Consider the following 19,800-nt stretch of genomic DNA (forward strand, 5'->3'; position numbering starts at 1 on the left):
AAGATAAGAGAACATTCAATCCTAAAGTGATTGTGGCATGCAATCGAAATATTTCTAAAACTACGGTTCAAGAAAAACGAACAAAGGGAAGTGTATTTATTTATTTGCTCTCCCTGAAAAATACAAGCCTCCCAGCGATTTTAAACAGTTTGCGTTCTTCCAGAAATTACTTAAAATGATAACAAAATCATGTAACTTCCTGTTTCCTATTTTGATTATTATTTATCAATGCATGTAAAGAAACACGAAGCAACGAGTCGTTTTGTATTCATCGATAGAAAATATTTGCCTGCGTTGGAAGCAATTTTGATTCGGTTTATGAATGTGGTAATTTGAAAATAATTTCTTCCACTGAAGTGCATCTTTGAATAAAATACAATTTTGTTAAGTCTTTTTCAAGTACGATTGTTTTGTTTCTTTCTTTAGAAGACTTTTAGAATGATCTTAAAATGTGTTACTTTTAATGAAATCATTTCATAATTCAAAAAGAAAAACGAAACACTGCAAAAAATAAGAATGTCATTACGAAATTGCAAATTTGAAAAGAGAAACAAATGAGAAAATTTGTCAGAACTTAATAAAACTGCTGAATGCAAAAAGTATTGAAATTTTTTGTTAATTTAAAAGAAAGTAAATTCTATGGTTTTTTTTTGTGATAGAGATTGTTATTTTTGAAGTGAAATATTTTTTAGATCAATTTAAAGAGTATGCACTAGTGATGGGCATAATCGAGTTCTCATAATCGAATCACTCGTGCATTCAAGATCATTCAACAACTCGATTATCACCGATTCTCGATTATCAGATCTCGAGTTCTCGATTATCACAACTCGAGTTCTCGACTATCGTATCTCGAGTTCTCTATTATTGCATGTTGAGTTGTCGATTATCTAATCTCGAGTTCTCGATTGTTACATCTCGAGTCCTCGATTATCACATCCCGAGATCTCGATTCAAAATAATCGAGAAGTCAATCGCTCGAGTTCTCGATTTCGAAACCATCTCGATTGTCAATCACTCGGTTATCAGATGTACTCGATTCCCTCGATCTCGATTACCAGAAGTTCTCGATTATGCAAATCACTAGCATGTACTAAATTAACCTAAGTATTTTGCAACAATAAATGGTAGGTACTTTTTTTGGAGTGTTTTACATCATCAAAAAAGCTTAACCTCTGAATCGAAAATTAAGAGTTTTAGACCTCCTACTCACGAAGCGGTTTTTGGAATCAACTTTTCAAAAAAGCTACCTGTAAAATAGTAGATAGCATAGTGTTAGCTATACGTATAGCTACTATATGTTACTATAACGTTATTACAGTAGCATAACTTTTTCGTTGTCTTCACACGAGGCAACTTAGTTAAATAAACTTTCCCAAAAAGTTGCCTCTAAACTAGTTGACTAATGTTTTTCGTTGTCTTCACACGAGGCAACTTATTTGAATCAACTTTTCAAAAAAGTTGCCTGCAAGCTAGTTGATTGCCGTTTTTCGTTGTCTTCACACGAGGCAACTTTGTTAAATAAACTTTTCCAAAAAGTTGCCTCTAAACTAGTTGACTAATGTTTTTCGTTGTCTTTACACGAGGCAACTTAGTTGAATCAACTTTTCAAAAAGGTTGCCTGCAAGAGAGTTGACTGCTGTTTTTCGTTGTCTTCACACGAGGCAACTTAGTTGAGTAAACTTTTCAAAAAAGTTGCCTGCAAGCTAGTTGACTTCCGTTTTTTGTTGTCTTCACACGAGGCAACTTAGTTGAATCAACTTTTCAAAAAAGTTTCCTGCAAGCTAGTTGACTGCCGTTTTTCGTTTTCTTCACACGAGGCAACTTAGTTGAATCAACTTTTCAAAAGAGTTGCCTGCAAGCTAGTTGATTGCTGTTTTTCGTTGTCTTCATATGAGGCAACTTAATTGAATCAACCATTCTTCTAATAAGCCGAATTTATTCCACAACGCTGTTGAAACTGAAGCGAGTTGACCCTCAACTAGATTAGTCATGTGTAGAGCAAACGCTTGGCAATGTCCCGATGAGTATAATCAACTAAAAAGTTGATTAAACTTATCGAGATGAGTCGCGGTAGCATCACATGTGCCTGGTGTGCCGGGGACACCAGGCACAGTTGACTGTCGTCACGTGAAGGATGACAGGCGATCCCTTCATTTTTCTATTTGGTTATATTTCCCAGTAACCACCCTTTCGAAAGTTGATTCAACTAAGTTGCCTCGTGTGAAGGAGACCTAAATGAAGCATCATAAGAAATAGAAATAAAAAAGTTAACAAAAAAACGTTTTCTTAAAAAATACTTAATTCTTTTGTTATAACGAAGGTTTCATTTTTTTAAGCTTTAAATGCAAGTATAGATTATTTAACTGTCAAAATTTAGTGCTTAAAACTGCTAAGAGATGAGTTGGCGAGAGAAAGGAGCAGAGGGCACAGCCTCCTAGTGAGTGCAAGAAAAGCTGATCATTGACTACAACAACAATGAAGTTTTTTGATGATGCATAATAATATAAATTGCACCGTGAGCAAGCATCAAACAGTTCAGTATTTTCATAATCGACTGGAACTTCATTAATGTAGGAGGTTTATTTCCTTTTAAAACATAACTTGCACTTGTTGAGGTCAATTAGCTTACCAATGACTAGCGTAAAAACTCTATTTTTTTTTCCCTTAACAGTATTTGAAGTTCATTGTTTCATTGATAAATTAAAAAACCAATTTTAAATTTTATATTTACTTATTATGACTAGAATATTTTATACTAATTCCCCCAGAAAATTTATTAGCTATTTGTTTCAAAAGTAACTCTCGTTGTAAACAAATAATTCATTTTAGCTCATAACCCAGTCTAAAAGATAAACTTGACAAACATTTTTACAATAATCGAAACAAAATTCTTTTTTAACAATAAAATAAAAAGTTTTACCTTGTCTATAGATATATACTATTAATCAATTGTTTTTAATTACGATTGGCTGTAACAATTAACGCAATAGCATGTAGTTTATTCCAACGTTGAGTAAGTTACGAACGTTACACTTTATTGTTTATGAAATATTTTACATTCACTGAGTTATTATTTATTGCTGAAATTTAAAAGATCCTGATTAGAATCACTTCGAAATGTTTCAAAAGTCAGTCTCTAAAATAAATACGAAAGGAATCTACACAATGGGGAGCAATTCTTACAGAGCAAAGTGCGACAAGATGTAATCTCGCGTCCCGGCAAAATAAATATATTTCTAAAATACTTATCGCATCTCATTGACAATCGGAAAATGCTACAGAAACAAGCCGTTTTCAAATTTAGCAAACGGTTCGGTTTATTCTTCCATAGAATCGATTCATAATTATCAGCTGCGTAATCTTTTCACGCAGCTTAGCACCGGGATCGCGTTTAAGATTTCTCCGAAAACAACACCGTCGCCTACGATTGGTCACTTGGACAATCGAACCGATTCATTGAACCCCGAATTTGAATAATAACTTTCGAGAAAATTTATGAGGTGCAGCCCCGGAATTCAATCTCGCATTGTCCGATGATCGTTTTAGATGGGGGGACGTTCCACGGTGCACACAACACACTTGGAAAAGTTCCTCATTCAACAACTTTGCGCCGAGGATAGTCTCCATCTTTTGTTCCACCGTTTCTGTTCGAGTCATTGAAATGCAATTTGCGATTCCGGCTGGTGCTTTTGTTCCGCCTGTAATGAAGTCACCCGATCGAACTAAGGCCACTATATAAGGGGAGCTGACTTATCCGACATTTTGGTTCCAAAATTGCAGGGGCACAAAATTAGTTTTTATAAAAAAGCCTCGTTGCAGAAAACTGGTGGCCAAGCTTTAGCTGAGTTGCCTGATTGATGTTCGGTTATTTTATTCTGCAAATGGAAAATATTTAATTAACACAAGTTAAAAAACAAATTAGGTGTGGAAATGACATTCATTACAGTAAACATTTCCCGAAACATTCTTCTTGAATTTGTGAATTAAGTTTTTTTTTCTAGATTGACCTTTACTCAACTGAACATCAATTTATTTACGACATAGTAACCAGCAGATGTTATAACGTATTTATAAATACTAGAAACAGTGTTGGATCCAAAGCTGTCTTGGAACCAAAATGTCGGGTAAGCCGGCCTGTCCTCTTGTAGAGGTTCTAGATCGAACGGGGACGGATAAGGCTACAGTTTAACGAGGTTCTAGGGAGGGGAGGGGGTAAAAGAGACATTGGTTACGCATTCCCTCGATGTCAGGCTTCTTTTTGGGTGACGAGGAACGGATACTGAGAAAGTTTCGCGAGGGTTATCATTGTTTTCCAACAAATAATTAAAGAGCACTTCAGAAAATAAAACCCCCCGAAAGCGAGAAAGTATTTTAATTGCTCAATTACCTAGTTTTTGTTCTTCTTTTCCGGAGCTTAGTTGGAAAACAGCGTTTAATTCAAAGGAATGAGACAAGCAATGATTAATTATTTGTTTATACTGTAATTTTATAAACAAGATTCTATAAATATTTTTGAAACGTATGGAATCGAAGTTTTCTGAGGAGGGAAGGAGGTAATCAGGGCCGGAATGCCGTTCTGGTTCTGTTTTTTTGAAAAAATAAATTTCCATTTCGTAAAAAATTGGTCATGTTTCAGCATTGAATTATTTCTTGGTGGCTTTCTGGTTCTAAAAAACTCATGAATTCATCCCTGGAAGAGGTCTATATTCTTAGTGCACCAGTGATGAAACAGATGTGTTATCACTGGTACACATGTAGATGTTTGATGTTTTGGAAATAGAAAGAGCAAAGTATCTATTTTTTAACTAATGCGTTTAATGTTATTTGATAGCTTTAAATAGCTATTATCTTCATTTATGATATGAAAAATGAGGCAGGGAGAAGCAAAGGGATGTAAGTGGCAAAACTACAAATTTGGAGATAAACAGTACACATGGTAGGTGAACCACTCCTTTGTCTTGGGGCAAGAGATGGTACTTGTATTCCAGGTAGTTGCTGCTATACAGCATGATTTAGAAAAAAAATTTCAATGAAAGCTTACCTAGGATGTTATCTTGAAACGCGTTTTACTCAAAACTTGAAAATTTCCACTTACATCCCTTGGCTTCTTACTGCCTCATTTCAGATTGCACAAAAAAAAAAGTTTCTTTTTCATGTGTTTTGTTTTAAGCCGATGAAACCAAACTAGTCATATAGATCTGCCGTAGTCAGGTGAACTTCAGTATCTGAAGGAATGAGTTTTCTAGAAATTTGAAGAAACACGTTTTGGCTTAAATATTAACAATAGGAAAATTTTAAGATTGGACATTTTTTTGCTCTTCTTTTTTCAGCGGAAACCAAATAAGTAAGTTTGCACAGTAAAGCTATCGAATAATAGATTAAAAAAAAAAAGTGAAGGGAAAAAAATGCAGTTACTGCCCTGTAACCCACGACTGAAAATCAATCCGTATCTCGAAACAAGAAAATAGAGAAGATTATATTTTCATAAATATTTTATGGAGAAACTTGAAACAATTAATTAATGCTGGACATTCTCCTTTTAATGATAAATCCATTATAAATACCGGATACATTTACAAGAGTTTTGATGTAAAAAAAGGGAAACGTGTCAACATAGAAATAGTGGATTTTTTTTAAATATAAACTTTTTAAAGAAAATAGTCGTCTAAATACATAGTGAAGTTAAGAACTTACGTTGCGTTAAATTTTGTTACGCGGAAATGTCATAGAAAGTCGCTATTTTTGTCATACTTGTTTGAGCGGATCATATTCAATTATTTTACATGAAAGTCGCAAGTATTAGATCACAAGAATGAGATAGCTGAAGTACTGAAAATGTATTTGCAAGACTCATTAATAATTCTGCTTTTTATTTTAGTGATATGCAGTAAAATGGTTTACAAACTTCAAAACAATTTTTAAATAATTATACACTTCATTTTGAAGACACGAAAGTAACTTAGCCCTAGTATGAATGTCAGTTTTGAAGCATCTGGAAGCAAAGGAGAAGCAATGTAAGAGCATTAATTAAAATTTTGGAGATATTTAGTACAAATGATAGGAGAACCCCATTCTGCTCTTTGGGGAAGATATGGTAGTAGTACCTCTGGAAGTTGCTTTTATAAACAGAGGCGCCCCGATAAGAGGTCATAAGAGGTCACCGTGGCCTTGCAAAAATTTCCTTAATCGGCAAATTTTTTGTCTTACGGCAAAATTACCATCATTACCATCATTTGGAAAAAATTGGAGTTCCATTCGGCAAAACTATCAAAATTCGGAAAAATGTGGAGTTTAATTTGGCAAAATTATCATCATTCGGCAACATTCGAAGTTCTATTCGACAAATTGCGAATTTTTGTCCTCCCAAAAATTTAAGTTCGGGGCGCCTCTGGCTGTACAGCATGATGATTTTTTTTTTTTTTTTCAATGAAAACGGACCTAGGATCGGAGTTTTGCTTTAAAAAAGTCCACTTGCTGCCTTCATTTAAAAGAACTTTTTCAAGTGTAATTGTATATGTTCCACGGTTTCAAAGCAGGAACTTCGTTTAAAAATAATCTGAGGTGGTTCTTGTTTCACACATTTCAAGTGCCAAAGGACTGTGTAGGATACTGGTCCGAAATTTAATGAAAAGAGCCCATGCAAAATATTTTTTCTGGTAAACATGATTCGTTACTGCTGCTTAGAAAGCTAAAAAGAACTCTTTCTATATCATTTAGAAGCAAGGGGCTGCAAGCGCTATAATTTGAAATTTGATGATAATAAGTGCAAATAGTGAAGAAACTCTCATCTGTATTGTGGCAAGGCGTGACACAAGTATAATTTAGACCAGTGCTGCTCAACCTTTCTTCACCAGAAGGCCGCACCTCACATTGAAATGATTGTTGCAAGCCAGAATGCATGTAATACTTTAAAATTGCTGTTGATAACATAGAAAATAAAATAAAATTACAAACTAAGAATTGTTGTTATTATTACTCAATGCTTATTTCATCAAAGCGAAGTTTGAATCGGTTTTTCAGAAATAAATATTTGAGCAATGTAGTTGACCAAACCAACGGGCCACACAGGTCAGCTTCGCGGGCCAGTGTGGCTCGCGGGCCGTTGGTTGGGCACTGATTTTGACAAACATTTCAATGAAAGCTTGCCTAGGATATACAAGCTATCTAGGTACTTTGAACACGCTTTACTCGAATACTTACATCCCTTTGCTTCTCACTGACTCATATTTCCATCAAACTACCACCATATCTTGAAAAACGAACTTAAACTACTGCAGAACAAATTACTAAAGACCACCACCAGTCCAACAGGGACGCAATTTAGTGGAACTTCGAATCTGAAGGGGGAGCTCCGGCTTTTTTTGATTAATAATCTCACTAAAAATTCTCGTAGGTGGGGTCCGTGGCGGTATGGTACGCCAAGGCGACAGCCCCACCAACAAATAGAGAGATCAATGACTCTGTGACCAGAATCCATCAACCTGAAAAACCGAAAGATGGGAGACTTGGATATCATCAATATTCATGACAAAAGATCGGATGTCAGTGGAAGTGAGAGGTCATGCTATTTCTCCTATCGGAGGAATGCCGGCTTACTTGCGTGCTGCAGTGATTAAATGAGGGCTTGAATTGGAAATCCAATTTCGGAGCTGCGGATTTAAAGTTAATGATACGCTGGATGGGAAAAAGGTTTGGGAAATATTTATGTCTAGCCGAGTTTTTGTTCTAGTATTAAATGATGATTATTTAAATTAATTTTCATGCGTAAAATTAAGAACTTTTTTTTTTGGTCAAATATTTACCTTTAAGCAAAAACAATTGATAAGAAACCACCTGTGTTAAGCAAAAAATGCTGCGCACATGTGTTTCGGGGATTAATTTTTTTCCCCAGGTGATCATATCAATGTGTTCTTGAGCTCACCATTAAGAAAGATAGGAATTTTTTCAACCAGATGTTGATGCAAAATATTTGCCTTTGAGCGGATATAATTTATGAGAAACCACCGTTGTTGTGCAAAAAATTCTGCGCACATGTGTTTCAGGGATTGAGTCTTTTTTTTTCTAGGTAATCATATCAACGCATTCTTGAGCTCAACATTAAGAAAGAAAGATATTTTTTCTACAAGATGTTGTTGTAAAATATTTACCTTAGAGACCCTTACCACAATTGATGAGAAACCACCAATATTATGCATAAAATACTGCACACATGTGTTTAGGGACTTGGAAATTTTTTTTCTGTAGGATTCAATGATGACCACATCAATTTATTACTGTGCTCAACATCAATAAAGAAAGAATTTTTTCAACGAGATGTTGTAAAATAAGTTTTTTTTTTTGGTTAAAATAACTGATTAGCAAACCATCGTTGCCAAGCCAATTGCCAAAAATTATTGCACACAGTTGTTTCGGGATTCCAGTTGTTTATTTTAGGATTAAATGATGACAAAATGAATTTGTTCTTATACGCAGCAATAAGAAGGCAATTTTCAATACCATAAAAACATTACATTTGAGTGTGACTGAGCAAACCAACGTGGTTATAGCACAAATGGAAAAAATATTGTACAAATGTGCTTTTGGCTAGCAACTTTTATTAGGCAAAAATCATGCATTCTTTTCCAGAAACGCAGTCGTATCCTGCATAGTATGATATAATTACTTAAACACCCTGTACGACAATTGAAAGCAAACCATAAGAATTCACTTTGGTGCACAAAAAAAAAGAACATATATATATATATATATATATATATATATATATATATATATATATATATATATATATATATATATATATATATATATATATATATATATATATATATATATATATATATATATATATATATATATATATATATATATAAAGAAATCCAAGTAACTTTTAAGCAAAGAAAAACACAAGTTTTCCAGCTCAAGCTTGTTGAATACGTGTAAGACTGTTGCCTTTTCATTGGTCTTTCAGTTCTGAGCAAATACACCCTGAAAAATTAAGCCCCATGTATCATTTGTGTACCCGGTCTGTCCTATAGCTATCATAGGGCCAGACCTAAAATTGAGCTTAAAAACTAAGAAATATGCTTCACACAGTCATTTCTTTCCTTAGCTAGTTTCTTAAACTCCCATTCTCTCACCCCCTCTCAAAATGTATTCAGGACTGACCGAGTACCTTTGTGTTCAGGAATGACCGAGAATGATTTCGACTTTACTACTTTAGAAATATTTACTTTAAAAATACTTTTTATGCGGTGGATAGGGACCGCATAAAAAAAGTCTTACATAGAAAATAACCCAAAACAAAATTGTAATATTTAAACGAAATCAAAATAAATCAAGTGATAATTTTTGCCGAGTAGTCGGACAAAGTTTCCCGAATAAAGAAATTTTCGGAGGTCACAGCGACTTCCCATCGGGGTCCTATGTCTTCACTTGGAAGATACTACCTGGCACTCCTTTTAAAAATTATTTCGTCAATTGAGTCCCGATCTGATTGAAATTTTAATGTACCGCACAAAAAAAAAAAAAAAAAAAAAAAATCGCATAAAAAAAGCATAAAAAAAACCACATAAAAACAGATTTGGGTGCATTTGAAAATTTTCAGAAGTCCAAATACACAGCTAGCTTGAGTTTGCCTCAACTTCAATACGTCAACTTTTTACAAAATTAATTTTATAATTAGCATAATTCATTTTTGTTTTTGGTAACGATCAAAAGCTTATTCCACACTGTTAAAAATTCAGGAAACGTTTATGGAAAAAAGCATTGTAAAATGGATTGTTTACAGTACAGAAAAAAGTTACGGTAAATTTTACCGACAAAAATAAACGATTGCAGCGCCAATTGATGCACCATGTGACTTACAGTGCGAAGAAGATAATACCGTATTTCCCCTCACTCATATGTTCCAACTGATTATGATGGTCAGCAATGCCACATGCCAATACGAAGGTCCTGGCATCGAACTGGCCTCTTGAATGTTGCGTTTTTTTAACTCTTGTTTTTTCTGACGTAAAATTTTACTCTAAAATATGATATTACGGTAAAAAGTATACTGGCAACATGGATGCCTGTAACTTTTATCGTAAAATTTCAGGATTTTTTTTCAATAGTGCGGACCGACAGAGCAAGTAAATACACACACACACACACACACACACACACACACACACACACATATATATATATATATATATATATATATATATAACAGAATTGTCTAAATATGAAAATAATTGTGAAATGAATTAGCTAGAGAGAGAAGAGAAACTAACAAGAAGTAAAACTAAATACAATTCATATCTGTGTATATCTGCAACGAATAGATACATATTCAACAAATTGATATTACAAAATTGCCTTTTATAGAGTTTAGTTTTCAACAGACGTAATTGCGTGAAACTAATTATCTTAACTGATTAGCACATTTTCAATTAATCTTTCTCACTACATTATAAAGCAATGATACCTACTATTCAAATTGCGGTAAATACTTATTCAAAACGATAAACACTGCTTAGAAATTTACAATTCGAACAGTTATTGTTGTGGACGATGTTAGGGTTAAGAGTAAATTGCGGCGGTATAAAATGCTTTGTGTAAGTGCTTTCATTCGTTGAACCATTAAATAATAATTTATTGACAAACATTAAATTTTCAATCGAATTTGATAAATTGAATCAGTATTTGTCATGAAGGTAACTAATGCACTGTTTTGGGGGATTTTAAAACAACGAAAATATGTGCGAAATTCACGCGCGCACTAGAATGATTAATTATCGAAACGTGTTAAAAAATCAACGAAATTTTGTTTGCCCTGCCATCATTAAATTAAAAGAAAATTAATCGTGAATTATTAGAAAAACACCTCCATAAAACTCTTTTGAGCAAATGAAAAAAAAAAAAAAAACCTTTATGGCATTATAAATGAATCAAAATGCTGAAAATTTTTGGACTGTAATCTGAAGCAGATGATTAAGCATTTTATGTTCAATGTAAGCAAAAAAAAAAAAAAAAAATTATGTCTTCTGAAACCATTTAGTTGTTGTCCTTACAAAGCAGACTTTTTAAGGGGATTGAACTCAGTTATTTGATACTGTTTAAATGTCAGCATATTAATAAAATTAAAAATACCAAAGTTTTTTGCAATATCACGAGGTTTCAATGAAACAAGTAAGAAAAAACATCATTTGTAAAAATATATTTCATATAAAATGTCTTGTTATTTCTTTAGAGATATTTGATTATGCACTGCCATTTCTCTATTTATAAGTATTTCTAGTTTAGAAACCTATCATCTACAAAATAAGAAATAACAGCGTCAAATAGCACAAATCGTAGATTGCGGCGTTACAAGGAATGACTTTTTCAATGCAAATGAATTGATTTTACGGATTAAAAGGCATCCGACAAAAGAGGGGGCTTTTGGCTTTTGTCGGATGTCTTTTCATCCGTAAGCTCATTTCGTTTGCATTAAAAAAGGCGTTTCTTGTAACGCCGAAACACGTGTCTGTAACAATTTGTGCTATTTGGCGGTGTTATTTCTTCCCTTTTTATGCACAAAAGTATTTATTTAACTAATAAATCTATGTTTTTTTTTCTTCCATTTTTTATCATCTTTAAGATATTTTTCTGTATTGTTTCTTCATCAACTTCATAAGCGCATTTTTCAAAAACAGATATAGGGTAACGGCACCAGTAACAAACATGCTTAAGACATCGCTTTCAGGTTAACTCAACTTTCTGAGCCTTTTAATGTGTTTAGACTTTTCAAACTATTTTTCTCTCATGTAATTACATCTCATCTAACGTTTGGCTGCTTCTTCACCCTCTGCAATATTTAATTCTTTTTTTATTTTTTCGATTTCGAAAAAAAGTCCGACCTCCAGTAATAGACACCGAAAAACCTTAATGATACCCAGCAACATATATATTTTTATTTTCTCCATTTTGAAAAAAAGTCCGACCTCCAGTAATAGACACCGAAAAATCTGATGATACCCAGCAACAGATAGGACGAGGAAAGGATGAGTAATGACGAAAACTCCCTTTTTCACTTCAAAATGTGTAAAAGTTCTTTATTTATGGAACTAAACCTTTTGAAATTCAAATGAACATGAAACACCAGCTGACCTCATGGTGACTGTTTATAACCTCCCACCACTGCCCTGTACATACCAACTGGCTGATAAATTTCACTCTGATAACACTAGATGGTTGCACCGTATTCATGGGCCACAGCAACATCAGTTTTACCCGACTAAAATTCTTATTATTTAAATCCAAACTTATGACTGTCCGTTACTGGATCCTTGTCTGTCACTGGTGCCGCTACCCTACAGTCAACGCTTTTTAGAAGGACCTTCTATTACTGTGACCATGCCGTTATAGCGACCTATGAAGGAAGTCATGTTTGAAATTCCATAGATGCAATGTTATTTTGACGTCTGTTGAACGCTGAAACTGAGTCGCTCATTTCAATATAGCACCCAAAACTAAGTTTCAACTTATTTGTCATTCCCAAAGCTACCGCCTCGAAAATTAATGTTTAACAAATTTATATTTCTCAAGGTAAATTATTAACAATAAAATGAGGTATTTGATGATGAAAAGGTCAAAGACTTGATGAGAACTATACACAAATAATGGACTTAATAATTTTTAGAAAAGGTCGAAATGGACAAAGCTTCTACTATATCTAAATAAGAGAAGAAACTAATGCTTTCAAAGGAAAAAAAGATCAAGCTAAATAGAAATGATCCCTTAATTTTAAATTTAAAAATTCCTGATTTCTGCGGGTTGAGTTATTTATGTTTTTTAAATGTTATGATTTCGCGTACATTTTAGTGTATCTTTTCAGATTTTGTATTCTCATAGTATTTTTAAAGTCTTACCATAATACTACAGCAATAATCAGAATGTAAAAGATGCATGCAGAAAGAAATGACTGTAAATGTATTAAATAAAAGATACTGTAAAAAACAGTAATACGGAAATTTTTTATTGCATTAGTTTACATTTTTTTAGGGTGGTCTACCTTAGGAACACTAGCTACCGTTAGGGATTACACAGAAATAGTAACGAGTGCAAAGAATATTTAACGCGAAAGAATAATAAGAATAAATAAATAAATAAAATAAAATATAAAAATAAAATAAATAACATAAAGAAGCAATTATAATTGCATGCGAAAAAAGAAGAAAAAGACAGACGATAAGATTTATTACCAAAGACAATTTTTTTTATCAATAATTTGGATTTTATTGAACTTAACACGCATTGGTAGTGAATCATGTGACTCGCTATCTTCCAATCGCAAAACTATAAGGTAAAGCGAAATCAATGAAAAACTCAATCATTTAAAAAAAAGGCAAAGTTACTTTTTAAAAACAAATATGAAGATTTTTGTGGGCGTTAAAGAATTAACGAAAAAAAAAAGCGTAACACAAAGAACATTAAAAAAAAAAAGTCTTGCATTTAAAATCTTGACATGAAATAAACGAATACAAATACATGTTTCGTACTTGAAATTAAAAGAATTATTTAAAGTAATTTTTAAATAATCGCTCTACTCAATTGAACCACATCAAAACAAGCACTGGTAACTAATACTAAGAAACGAAATCAGCACTTTTTAGCAAGTTTCTTCGAGTGGCACCTAAAGAACGACGATAAAATAGTTGCAAGTGAAGAATAACTAACGAAAAAAAAGTCAACAGTCTTTAGAATAAATCATGAACTAAACTTACAATCAACATTAATGAAACCCAAATTTACGATAAAAACATTGTTTCTTTTCAAAAGTGTTTTTTTTTACATTGAATGCTCATTTTTGATTGAAACATTTACTTAGTATTTAACGTTCCTACTTTATATTTGCTGTCTCAAAAACGTAATTATTTTTGTATTTACTTTTAAATAAAAGGTAACATTCCGCAACTTATTTTGAAATAAAATAGGAAAAAAGAAATATTAAACGTTGAGCAAAGGTACTTTTTCGCGAGCACCATTCTTTTGTTTTGGATTTCGCAAAATATGTATACATATGCGATTACTTAACTGAAATAAGTAGAAACTACCATACATTTTGTTGAAAAAAAAGCGTTTTTCATAAGTTGATTTTTTTTATAAAGTAGATTTGTGAAAATTTTGATCAATATGCTTAGTTGAAAAAAAAAGCATTATATCAGATCTTTCTGTCGTAACCCTCGAGTTTTCAAGCGTTAAATAGAACGAAATATTGTCATAAACTGAACGAAATGAAACCAATAAAAATTTTAAATCGAAAGAAAAAAAAAGTAGAGTAATTAAAAGGTAGGAAATACGTCTGCTTGTCATTCTGTCTCTTTTCCCTACGCTACCCACCAAAAAACTCTAAGAGCTCGATTCAAACAAAATCCAACTTGTTCAAATTTCATATTTTGTTTGAAAGAATTTCGACAGAACGTCTCATCTTACATTTAAAATTTTGCTTGAATATATTTCAATCGATTTATTTTAAGTTCAAAACAATTAATGTTAGGCTCAATGGGAAAAATGGAATTCTATAGAAATCCAACAAGTAAATTTTCTTCGTGCAAAGGAACTTCGGCACACACACACACACACACACACACACACACACACACACACACACACACACACACACACAAAATCGTACCCTACACCAAATAGTCGCATCGTTGAGATATCTATCTTCAAAAAGGTCAATTTTTAATCTGAAGTTCTGGCTTTCTACAATAATGGGGTTGTTTCCTTCAGTCAAAAGTAATACTTTTAGCAGGTGAAATTGATAGAATAAGTGAAAAAAAATAACATGGACCTAGAAAATACTTTTATTTTCCCAACAGCTATTTTTTAATTAATTTTTTAAAATGTCCAATTTTTCAAACAAGGCGTGGTCTTGATGACATCACAAATGATGCTCTTTGGCGCATCTTTCCACCGCATTTCCACGTTTTGATAATCAAGAAGCGAATTAAAATTGCGCTCTACGCTTGCTATGAACCATATCGTTGCCAATACACGAGAATAAAGATGCGAATTAAATATTTTGTTCTGTGAATGGCAACACGAAATGGCATTTCATCATTTGTGATGTCATCGGGCAGAAACATAAACAATAAAAGCGCACCGATTTAAGTAATTTTTTAAAAATATTAAACTTAAACAAATTATTTTAAAAATGGTCATATCTCATGTTTTTAAGCATGCTCTTTCAGAAAATAAAGTACTTTTAAAATTTCGGAAACGACCCCATTATACGAAGTAAATATACAATCACGTTTGCAGCAAAAGAACACACATTCTGTTCTAATTGAGTTTTACTTGGTTATAAGCACTTCTTTCCGCTATGATAATAAGAATTATTAATTTCTATTTTTTACGGTTTAAAACAAGTTATTTGTCTTCGTTACCGAGTTACTATTTATTGCTTCTTTTAAATTTGGAAAAAATATAGTTTGTCGTGCTTCTTGCGCACTTAATTCGTTTGTGCCTATGTTTTTTATGCATGTCTTATTTTTTAAAATTATCTTTAAGTACATTGTAGTTGCTAGATCCTCAAGATTTAAGACGTATTGGCAAAAATTTTACAAGATTCTAGAGCTTTTACAATTTTTTCTCTTTTTTCAAGCTTTACATATTTTTTGCACCTTTTTTCACTTTTCACCCATCCTCAACTTACCGTTTTCCACAGCATAGCCAATTACGGTTCTTGCCCCCAAAACCAACAAAATCGTCTTTTATTTATTTTTTTCAAAATTAAAATGTATTATTAAATTTTAAAAAAATGCAAAAACTAAATTTTTTTAATGTTTTAAAGTCACAGCTAAAAAAAAATTGTTTATTTATTAACTCAACAACAAGTATTGAACTGAACAAAATCGCTTTGAACAGTATTTGCCTATTAAGACTCTTGCGCAAATTCCTTAAAACCGTCATTTAATTTAAAAATGAAAATGCTTAGTTTTTTCAGTGAAAAAAAGTTAATAAAATTGAAATTCAGTAACGTTTTATAGTCATAGTTTTAATGATTGTTTTTTTAAATGAATATTTTAAAGGTAAAGAAGATTTTATGTTATGTCACAAAATGAACTTCACAGGAGATTTTTTTAACAACTGAATAAGCAATTAACTACACTTTTTCCTCTGCATTTTACTATTTTACTTCTGCATGATGTTCTACAGTCATAGCTGCAAAGGTATATGTTTTTTTTTTATTTCTAAAAGAACAATGATCTAACTTAACAAGATCCTTATCTACAGTAATTAATCACAATACGCTTTCATTTCTAAAATGAAAATGTTTTACTTAATTTTTAAAGGGAATGAAAAAGAAGGAAAAAAGAAAAATGCATAAAACTGAAAGTCAGTACCCAGGGGCGGCAAATAGGGGGGGAGGGGCGAGAGGGGGCGGTTGCACCCCCCAAAATTTTCACTAAGAGTAATAAAAATTGGGTGAATTCAGTTTAGATAACTTAGAACATCATTTACCTGCATTTTCAGAGCAGAAAACACTGATGGAGAATAATTGTTTGCCTTAACTAAAGAAGTAAGCTCTTCATATGGGTTAAATATTTCAAAATTGTGTACTCTATGTTATGATGGTGCATTTTGTATGAAATGCCCGTACAGTGTTGAGACTGCGCAATTTTTACGCGTAAGCTCCATGTCATTTTATATAAATTTTTATGCTCATATTATAATTTTGTTTAGCTGGTAAGTGTTTATTGATGCCTTGTACTAGAAACACATTTTAGCAACTCGATGTATTATATGCTTTCATGGAAACTTTTTGTAAAGATATGCTGTTTTTTTTAAAACATCCCCCATCAAAAAATAGTTTCATATCAATAAATATATCTTGAGGCTTATTACTTGACAATCTCCGAGTGATACAAGATGGTATTCAAGAGTTAAATCTGTTAAAGGCCCCCTGGAAGCATTACTGGAAAGCGATCTTTTCAATGATAGTAAATCTGATGTCATTTTAATATGTATGACTTTGTTTGAATTTTTGTTTATTTTATTTATACTGCGGAGCGGCTTTTAAACAGTGCTACACTCTATCATAAAAATTTCAACTCGCTAATCCTTATTCTTGGATCGACAATTGGATCTCTTAGTAATTTTCGCACTAATGCATACTTGAACCAGGTGTGGAACTTTGTGACAGAACTTTTCATAGCAGTTTATACTGTATGCCAATGTAGAAGAGGTGACAAAACCCACATGAAGTTTTAGTCAAAAAAATAAATCAATGTTTTGAATAAAATGATCAATTCAGTTTTTCAAGAAATTTAGACAAGATTTGATTAGATATATTTATTATTGGTCTTAAGTTCAATATTAATGTAGGTCGGTTATAGAAAAGGAAAAGGAAAATATGACACTTATAAGTAATAGCATGAAGAAAGAGGAATTGTTTTGTGAATTGCGACTATACTTTTTAATGACTCAAAATAAACACTAGCCCAGTTTAAAAAGCTTTCTTGGTTATTTTAAAGAGAAATCTGAAGGAAAATTGCTTTTTGAAATAACTTTCTTGCTTCCATTATTTTTTGACTGTTTCAATCAGGTCAATCATTTGAAAGATGACGTTTATGATTAATTTGAAAAACCAACGAAAATAAAGCACAAATGAACACAAAAAAATACTACATATAGCTATTTCAAGACTACAATGAAGCCTTTTCATCAGTGTAAAAAACTCAGCACAGAACAAGAAAATTGTAGGAGAACTGAACGTCAACCAATTTTGACTTTTGTGTCTCATGAGGTTAGAGAATTGCATTCGAAGTTCAATGAGGCAAGCAAGACCTTCATCTTTAAGCTGTACTGGCAATAAAGTCAATTATTGGATATTGATTAAATATAGTTACAAAATTTTCTGTTCTTCCTGACTCCAAAAGCAGCAGATTAAAACTTCATTAAAAATATAAACTAGTGCGAGATATTTTGTGAGATAACTTATTACAAAATAAGTGTAAAGCTTCGGTCGCAAAAATTTTAATTGTTCTTAACAAATCTAAATATTCTTAACATTAATACTATTTTATTATCACTTCTTGCTAACCAATATGTATTGTATTCCGTAATGAGGAAACTCGACTCCCCAAACGAAATGATGAAATGCCGCCCATGTCAGTACCTAATGTTCCATACTCATAGTTTCAAAGACATATATTTTTTAAATAACTAAAAAAATAATATATTCTCTTTAACTCTTGTACCATGTTTTATAGTCATAGTTTCAAATGTAACTGCTTTTTCAATTGTTAAAAAAAGGATATTGAACTCAAAAAATTGTTTTGCAAAGTAATTAATCCACTACATTTTCATTTCTGAATGATACATAGTTTCAAAGATAGTTGTTTTTTTTTAATTAAAAAAAGAAACAACTAACTAACCTTTTTTTCTCTTACTCTTGAACACCTGTACAATGTTTTATAGTCATAGTTTCAAATTTAACTGCTTTTTAAATTGCTCTAAAAAATATTGATTTCAACAAAATTGTTTTGCACAGTAATTAATCGCCCTACATTTTCATTTCCAAAATGAAAATGTTTTACTCAATTTTTCAAGTTCAGAAAAAAAGAAGAAGAAGAAGAAGAAGACGTGCATACAAGTGAAATTTGCTAGTGTTTCACACTCATAGTTTGAAAGAAGGTTGATTTTTTTAAATTAAAAAAACAGCTAACTAAATTTTTTTCTCCAACTCTTAAACTGTTGTACGACGTTTTATAGTCATAGTTTCAAATTTAACTGCTTTTTTTATTGCTTAAAAAATATTGAACTCAACAAAATCGTTTTGCACGGTAATTAATCGTACTACATTTTCATTTCAAAAAGGAAATTGTTTTCCACAATTTTTAAAGTAAAAAAAAAAAAAAGAAGAAAAATGCATAAAAGTCAAATTTAGTAATGTTCAACACTCATAGTTTTAAAGAATTTTTTTTGTCAGTTAAAAAAATCGATTAACAAAATTTTTTCTCTAATTCTTGGACGGTGTATTATGTTCATAGTTTCAAACTTTACTCATTTTTTTATTGCTTTCAAAAAAATATTGAACTTAACAAAATCGTTTCGCACTGTAATAAATCGCAATACATTTTCATTTCCGAAATGAAAATGTTTTATTCAATTTTTAAAGTTCAAAAAGAGAGAAATGCATAAAAGTGAAATTAAGTAATGTTTAACCGTGGTAACTTCAAAGAGAATTATTTTTCTGCTTTTTTTTGCCATTTAAAAAAATCAACTAATTAAACTTTGTTTTCTAACTCTTGTACAATGTTTTAGTCATAGATTAAAAGGTTTTTAACTATTAAAAAACAATAAAAACAATTATTAAACTCAACAAAATTGTTTTGCTCAGGAGTCAATCACACTACATTTTCATTTCTAAAATGGAAACATTTTATTTAACTTTTGAAGAGTTTTAAAGAGGAAAAAAAAAACATACAATTGAAATTCAGCAATGTTCTATCCTCATATTTTCAAAGATAATTGCTCTTAATTAATAATTCGAATAATTGTTTAATGTAATGCATCAAGACGAACTTCACCAAAAAGAGACGTCCGCTTCGCGAAACCGTGCACGGAGATGATGTTATTACTACTATTAACTAGACTGTTTTCTAATTCTTATTCGATGTTTTACATTCATAATTTCAAAATTAGCTGCTTTTTTCATTGTTTTGAAAAAACAATATTGAACTCAACAAAATCGTTTTGCACAGTAATTCAGCGCAATACATTTTCATCTACGAAATGAAAGTTTTACTTAGTGTTTAATGT

Source organism: Uloborus diversus, chromosome 6 (genome assembly GCF_026930045.1).
Source record: "Uloborus diversus isolate 005 chromosome 6, Udiv.v.3.1, whole genome shotgun sequence".
NCBI classification, from domain to species: Eukaryota; Metazoa; Arthropoda; class Arachnida; order Araneae; family Uloboridae; genus Uloborus; species Uloborus diversus.